General features: G+C 61.3%; 1 long non-coding RNA gene across 1 annotated transcript; it reads left to right on the forward strand.

Moving 5' to 3' along the window:
* Positions 1–4,503: 4,503 nt before the first annotated feature.
* On the forward strand, positions 4,504–5,140 carry LOC135405877 (uncharacterized). The gene is made up of 2 exons (XR_010426063.1): positions 4,504–4,607; positions 5,000–5,140. It is a non-coding gene; the product is annotated as an uncharacterized LOC135405877 (long non-coding RNA).
* Positions 5,141–8,111: the final 2,971 nt, after the last annotated feature.

The raw sequence follows: 8,111 nt of genomic DNA on the forward strand, positions 1-8,111 counted from the left end.
ATCCCGTGAGGAAGCGGAGCTGCAGCAGCAGGAGTTGAATTGAGGAAAGGGGAAGGAGAGAGGGAATTGTGGCCAGAAGAAAGTGGCCTGGCCCAGGGCTGTGGGTGCTGGGGAGTGCTGGGGGAGCCCCTGGATTGGGAAGGGGCCCATCCCTGAGCCCATGGCTGTGGCATGGGGGCCTCACCTTGGCATCTGCCGGGGGGCTCAGCAGGATGGTGAAGAGCAGGGCCACGCTGAGCACAGCGACCTTCATCTTCCTCTGGGCCTGGGCAGCGCTGGCTGAGGCTGCACAAGGGCAGGAGCACATTTATCCCTGCCGGGACTCCTCCCTGCCCCCTCCCCGAGAGCCCCCGGGGCAAAGCCCGGCTGGGCACAGCCCCCAGCCCTGGCCACAAGCCCAGCCCTGGCACAGAGTCCATCCCGCCTGCGGCACCCATCCAGCCACCTTCCCCGGCATCCCTCCAGCTTCCTGCACGGGGCAGCTGCCCCTGGAAGGGCCCAGGCCCCTGGGGGTGCCAAGGGGGTGGGCAGGGAGCTGAAAGCAGCTGCATACCCTGTGGGGACAATCCCACACAACACAAGCCATCCTCCAACAGCCCCCAAAGCCTGATCCACCCATGTCCTCCCGCCCATCCCTTCCCAGAGCTTTCCCTCTGGGACACCCCAGAGCTCAACCCAGCCCCAAACCCGGCGTGTCTGAGCACAAATGTCCCTGTTCCCACTCCAACCCCATGGCTGAACCTGGGGCTGGCACTGCCCCCCTTCTTGGGGCACCAGGACCCCGGGATCAGGGAAACAGGGAGCTGGGAGATAAAGGGGCTGATGGGCAATGAGCACAGGCAGGTGACTGGGATCTCCAGTGTGGGCAGGCACTGGGGAGCACTGGGCAATGCTGGCCCTGGCACACAAGGGCTGGGCCCAGGGAAGTGCTGGGGTGGTGGCAGTGCCCGGCTCCAGCCCATTTGCGGGCACTGCAACCCCCAAGTGGTGCAGGCCCAGCCACGGCCTCCCCGAGCAGAGCCCAGAGGAAGGAGACAGTCCAGAGTGGGACCTTTGGTGTTGAGGGGCTGTAAATGCCTCTTTCTTGAGCGGCTTCACCTCCCCTGGGCCCCTCCTCAGTCAACGTTCCTCAATTATCCAACAAACGAGGCATGAAGCAGAAAGGGGCAAAAGGAAAATCTTCCAGGTCACTGCCGGCTCCTGGGGAAAATGCAAGGCAAATAGTCAAGTCATTGAGCTGAGATGTTTTCCCAGCTGCCCCACAATGGTCTCTTGTGTCTGGTCAGGGGCCCGTAAGGATGGAAGGTGTTGCGGAACTGTGGCCAAAGGTGAGTGGAGAATTGAGGCTGTGGCAGGTGCCGGGAGCCCCCGCTCAGTGCCTGTCCTTGATCTGTGCCAATGGGGGTCCCAGCCCAGAGGGGCCTGTGAGGCGGGTGGGGAGGGAGGGAGAGTGGGGCGGGAAGGTGCCATCCTGCTGAGGGCCAGCACTGGGCCCAGGGCAGGGCAGGGCCATCCCTGGGGACAGGGGCACTGGGGCAGCTGTGTGCCAGGGCCAGCCCAGTGTGGAGCCAGAGCCCTGCTGGGCTGCCAGTGCCTGGCCCCCCCTGCCTGGGCCAGCTGAGCAGAGCGGGGCCCGGCTGATGCGGGAGGACACGGTGTGCCCAGCTGGGACAGGGGCAGGGCCAGCAAAGGGCATCTGCCCCTCTGGGCTCTGCTCGGGGAGGCCGTGGCTGGGCCTGCACCACTTGGGGGCTGCAGTGCCCGCAAATGGGCTGGAGCCGGGCACTGCCACCACCCCAGCACTTCCCTGGGCCCAGCCCTTGTGTGCCAGGGCCAGCATTGCCCAGTGCTCCCCAGTGCCTGCCCACACTGGAGATCCCAGTCACCCGCCTGTGCCCATTGCCCGTCAGCCCCTTTATCTCCCAGCTCCCTGTTTCCCTGATCCCGGGGTCCTGGTGCCCCAAGAAGGGGGGCAGTGCCAGCCCTGTGTTCATCCAAGGGTCTGGAGTGGGAACAGGGACAATTGTGCTCAGACACCCCAGGTTTGGGGCTGGGCTGAGCTCTGGGGTGTCCCAGAGGGAAAGTTCTGGGAAGGGATGGGTGGGAGGACATGGGTGGATCAGGCTTTGGGGGCTGTTGGAGGATGGATTGTGTTGTGTGGGATTGTCCGCACAGGGTATGCAGCTGCTTTCAGCTCCCTGCCCACCCCCTTGGCACCCCCAGGGGCCTGGGCCCTTCCAGGGGCAGCTGCCCCGTGCAGGAAGCTGGAGGGATGCCGAGGAAGGTGGCTGGATGGGTGCCGCAGGCGGGATGGACTCTGTGCCAGGGCTGGGCTTGTGGCCAGGGCTGGGGGCTGTGCCCAGCCGGGCTTTGCCCCGGGGGCTCTCGGGGAGGGGGCAGGGAGGAGTCCCGGCAGGGATAAATGTGCTCCTGCCCTTGTGCAGCCTCAGCCAGCGCTGCCCAGGCCCAGAGGAAGATGAAGGTCGCTGTGCTCAGCGTGGCCCTGCTCTTCACCATCCTGCTGAGCCCCCCGGCAGATGCCAAGGTGAGGCCCCCATGCCACAGCCATGGGCTCAGGGATGGGCCCCTTCCCGATCCAGGGGCTCCCCCAGCACTCCCCAGCACCCCCAGCCCCGGGCCAGGCCACTTTCTTCTGGCCACAATTCCCTCTCTCCTTCCCCTTCCCACAATTCAACTCCTGCTGCTGCAGCTCCGCTTCCTCACGGGATGCTTGCACCCGGCTCCGTCCTGGCACAGTCCCAACGCTTCCTGCTCTTTCTAACCCCAAATCCCACCTTTTTGGGCCTCCCCATCCCATCCTCTTGGTCCCCTGGGCCATCTCCCCACCATCTCCTCTCTTTCCCAGCCAAGGCAAAGGCCCAACCCAAACTGGGTGGAACTGGGCCAAGCCCCACTGGAGTCCAAGGAGGACAAACAGGCCCAAGCTCCACCCTGGGCTCAAGTGGGACAAGGCCTGGCCAGGCTGAACTGGCACCAACTGGGAAATGCCCTGCCATGGCCCCTTCCCAGGGCCTTTCCTCCAGGCTTTGCCCTCAATGCCTTGCCTTTCCCCCTGCACTGGTGTCCCCAACTTGCCTGGGAGCCGCAATCCCAAAGAGCCCCGCTCAGCCCGGGGGGCAGCCGGGGCTGGAGGGGGTGGGGACACCCGTGTCCCCCCCAGCCCCACAAGGCCAACCCCAACCAAGCCTTTGCTCTCCTCCTTGCAGCCCGTTCAGGCCGGTGGCGTCCAATGTGGGGAGGTAAGTCTGGGAGTTGGGGGGCACCCAGTGTGGGAAGTGGGGGGCACTTTGGGCCCCCATCCCTTCCTGGCACTGGGGACACCCCAGTGACCAGTGACGTCTCCTTGTCTCTCTACAGGGAGGCGTCATCGGCGGCCCGGTGGGTACCAGGGCTTGTGCTGGGCCCAGACCCTCCCCTCTGGTGGCCACCACCCTCCAGGCCATCCCAGTGCTCCCCAGTCCACCCCAGTGTGCACCGGGGAGGTCCTTCCTCAGGGCCCCCACTCTATTCCCACACACCCCAGTCCACCCCACCACACACACACAGGGCATCAATCCCACACCATTTCTTCCCTTCTTTCTCCTCTAATGCTTCCCCTTTCCCATTGGCCATGACACTTGTTTCCAGAAATCCCTTTCCTTGACCCCTCAGTCCCAAAGCCCCTCCCAGTCCCTTCCAGTTTTCTCCCCTTCCCTATTTCGTCTGCCCTGCTTCATTCCCTGGGTCCCTCAACTGGAATCCCTTCCTTCTCACCTGCATCCCCCACAGTCCCATCCCTTCCACACCCCAATGCCCATCCTGTGGGATCCCCAATTCCCCCCACTTCACCCTCTTGGGGTCCCCTCCTCCTCCCCCCCACCCTCCCTGCAGGCCCTGAATTCCCCTGGCTCTCCATGTCTCCATCCTCACCCTGGGCCCTGCAGGAACAGGGATCCCGGGGGAAACTGGGTGCAGTGGGGCTGGGGGAGCAGAAGGGATTTTCCCCCTCAGACCAGGGGCCAAGCATGGGCTGGGGGGTCTGGGGACACCCGTGTCCCTCCCCCAGCCCCACAGGGGCCAATCCTGCTTAAACCTTTGCTCTCCTTCCCCAGCCAATCTCGGGACAAGGAGGAGGTGGATGTGTCGGGGTAAGTCCTAGAGTGGGGATGTCCCCAGTGTGGGAAATGGGGGGAAATGTAGTCCCCCCATCCCTCCTCGGCCTGGGGACACCCCAGTGAGCAGTGACACCTCACACTCTCTCTCCAGGGAGGCATGGATGTCCATCGAGTGAAGAGGTCTGAGGTGGGTACCCCGAGTTCTGCTGGGCCCAAACCCTCCCCTCTCATGGCCACGACCCTCCCTGGCATCCCAGTGTGCCCCAGTACATCCCAGTGTGCCCCAGTCCAGCCCAGTGTGCCCCAGTACATCCCAGTGTCCCCCAGTCCAGCCCAGTGTGCCCCAGTACACCCAGTGTGTCCCAGTACAGCTCAGTGTGTCCCAGAACCAGCCCAGTGTGTCTCTAACCCTGCCTTTGTCCCCAGCCCCCCGTGGCTGACCAGGTGGAGCTGATGCGCCAGTGACGCTCGGCTGCCTCTCTGCATGTCCAGGTGAGAAATATGGGAGGCTCCTCAGCCCCCCAAAGGAGCCTGGCAGGGCCCTGGGGGGTCCCTGAGCCCTCTGCAGTGGGCAGAGCTTGGGGACAGCAGAGGGACACGCAGGGGGCTGTCCCTGCTCCGTGTCCCGGGGCAGCTGGACAGAGCTGCCCCCAAGCCTTGCCTTGCACTGGGGGCTCTGCAGACCCCCAGGCTCACCGGGAGGGCAGGGAGGGGCTCGGGGAGGTGTCAGAGCATCCCGGGCTCAGGGGCTCTGGGGCCACATGGATCTCAGCATCCAATTCCCTTCTCCTGCCCCAGCTCCCTGCAGACAGATGGGGTGGGGACAAGGCCCCTCCCATGTCCCTGTGGACACCGGGGGTGACGTTTGGGGCTCTGTCTTTCAGGACTGGAAGTGGTGGTGACACCCGTGTCCTGGCCCCCTCCAGCGGCATGAGGAGATGATCATCCCTGGAGGACCCCCCTGATCCCCTGAGTGCCCTGGCAATTTCCCTGCAAGAATCAATAAACCCCTGCAGCAAAACAAATGCTCTGTGTCTGTCTGGGTGGGTGTGTTCCCACATCCACGGGTGCCTTCCCGTGTCCATGTGTGTTCCCACGTCCCCTGGGGCACCCGGTGGTTTGGGGGCACAGCGGGAAACAGGGTCAGACTGGGGCTGTCCAAGCACCGTCCCCAAGGAGCACAGCTTGGTGTCGGGGCAGGGGAGGGTCAGGGACAATCAGCCAAGGCCCCTCAGTCCTTCCCTGTGCTCTGGGAGGGATGGGAGAGGGGATCAAAGGAACCCAGCAGGTGTCAAATGCCCCCAGATCTCAAGGGCCAGGCTCAGGGCTGAAGGGATGGAGAGCAGCCCTGCATCCAAGGCTGGTCTTGTCAGTGAAAAGGTGTTCAGTAACTCTGCCTTCTCTGCATCCTTGCCATGAGCAGAGCGGCTCAGGGGGCTCCTGGGGGTCTCTGCACACGAGATCCCCCTCACACTCTTAAGGGAACTTCCCAGGCTCACCATTCCCAGGACTCCCTGGCAGTCACTCTCCCACCAGCCCAGACTGGCACTGCTGACACTCAGGCCCCTTCCCAGCAGCAGCAGCTCCAGTGACCCGACAGGTCCCCTGTGACTCCCCACACCCTCCACTCTCACAGTCAGACCAGGTTTCCTCACTGCTTCCACCCCAGGTTTCCCATGGCAGAGTCTCTGATGTCGTAAAAACAATAAGGAAGCAAGAGCTGCCACAAGGCTATTAGTCACAGATGTAGGGATCAAACACTATTGTACTACAGTTAAAAGAATTTTCCAGCATCTTTCCCCACTGCTGCATAGACTCTGTTTTTAAAAAATACAACTACTTTGGTCACAGTTTGTGCTGCTTTCAGCTGGGGTAGAGTTGATTTTCTTCCCAGTGGCTGCTACGGGGCCGTGTTTTGGATTTGTGCTGAACACAGGGTTGATAATACAGAGATGTTTTGGTTGTTGCTGAGCAGGGCTCACACAGAGCCAAGGCCTTTTCTGCTTTTCACAGGGCCAGGCTGGCAAGGAAGTTGGGAGGCTGTGAGGAGACACAGCCGGGACAGGGGACCCAAACTGACCCAAGGGATATTCCAGACCACATGACATCATGCTCAGGATAGAAAGGGAGGGGAAGAAGAAGGAAAGGAAGGGTTTGGAGTGATGGCATCTGTCTTCCCCAGGAAGCATTCTGTGGGATGGGACCCTGCTCCCCTGCAGGTGGCTGAACACCTGCTTCCCATAGGAAGTGCTGAATTAATTCTTTGCTTTTCTTTGCTCGTGTGCCCAGTTTTGCTTTCCCTCTAAAGTGTCTTTTACCTCAACCCAGGAGTTTTCCAGCTTTTATCCTTCCAAGTCTGCCCCTGCTCTGGCTGGTGTGGGAGTGAGCGAACGTCTCCACAGTTGCTGACTGGGGTTAAACCCTGACAGAGCTTGTCAGTGGCACAATGGCCCCTCGATTCCACGAGGGTCCGCAATGTCCCAGGGCTCCTTCAGTTCCCTGAGGTTCCGCAGGGTCCCAGGGTTCCTTTGGTTCCATCAGGTTCTGTAGTGTCCCAGAATTCCTTTGGTTCCATGAGGCTCCACAATGTCACAACGTCCCCTTGACTTCATGAGGTTTCTCAGTGTCACAGGGTTTCTTTGGTTCCATCAGGTCCCACAGAGTCACTGGCCCTGGTATTCCATGAGGTTCCACAGTGTCCCAGGGTCCCTTTGGTTCCATGAGGGGAGGGGCTGGGAAGCCAGGGGACCCCCAAGAGCCCCTGTGACTGAAGTCCATACTGGGAACCCTTGGGCCTGTACTGGAAGTATTCGTGACCCCATACTGGGAGCTCTGGGAGTACTGCTGACCCCATCCTGAAAGTACTGGATGCACTGGGAGCCCTGGTGCCCCCATACTGGGAGAACTGGAGACTCCTACATTGGAAGCCCTGACGCCCATACTGGGGCCATCCTGGGAGCCCTGGTGCTCATTCTGCTGCCATACTGGTGTCACTGGTGCCTGTCCTGGTCCACCCTGGTGCTGTACTGGTGCCCTATGGGTCCATATTGGCCCATACTGGTACCATGGTTATGCATACTGCTCCCAGACTGGTCCGTACAGGTCCCTACTGGTCTGTACTCGTCTCATACTGGCCCGTACTGGTGCCATAGTGGTGTGAAGGGAGGTATTTCTTTTTGTATTGGTGGTGGGGAGTGGCTGTAGTTACTTCTTTATTTATGTATTTTTTTTTATTTTTGGGCGTGGGAGGCAGAGGGGGGCGGGGAAAGGGATGTTGGAGGGGGTGTGTTTGTTTCCCTTTTCCAGCACTGCATTTTGGTTTGGTTTGGTTTTTTCTTGTCAGTTTTTCAATGAAATAAATCTCTCCAGACACGGAGCTGCCATCCTGCAAAGGCCGGGCCCCCCCACTGCTGCAACACAGACACAGACAAAGAGACACAGACACACAGAGACTCCCAGACATACACACAGACACACACACACAGAGTGTAGGTGTAGAAAACATTCGAAGAAACACCGAGGATGGAAAACCTTAATGCCCACTCAAGGAAACTCTCGCTGCCAGGGAAAAGCTTTAACGAGGGAAGAAACAACTTTCTCCTGCAGGGTGCTGCGATATTCTCTTTATCTGCTGCCTGGAGGTAACTCCCTTGCTCCAAGCGATAAAATCCTCACAGAGGTGCCTGGGCCCCCCAGGGGGGTCAGGCAGGTCCCAAACCCAGGGGAGCACACAGCCTTTCGGGGTCTGTCGCTCCCGCGAAAGGGGTTGTTCCAAAAGCCCCAAAACAGGTTTCTGCTCCGGCTTTCTTGGCCAGCTTTCCCGCAGTGCTCTCGGCCGTCCCAAACAAACAGTGTTCAAGCTCCGGGCCCGGCCCGGTGCAGACACAGCCCCCGCCGCGCTCTCCTCTCCTCCCCCGCCGCCTTTCAGGCCCCGCGCACGGGTCGGGGCCGCCCCGCCCTCCCTCCTCCCAGCGGCGGTGCCGGAGCGGGGCGGCC

The sequence above is a fragment of the Pseudopipra pipra genome, chromosome W, assembly GCF_036250125.1.
Source record: "Pseudopipra pipra isolate bDixPip1 chromosome W, bDixPip1.hap1, whole genome shotgun sequence".
Lineage (NCBI taxonomy): Eukaryota > Metazoa > Chordata > Aves > Passeriformes > Pipridae > Pseudopipra > Pseudopipra pipra.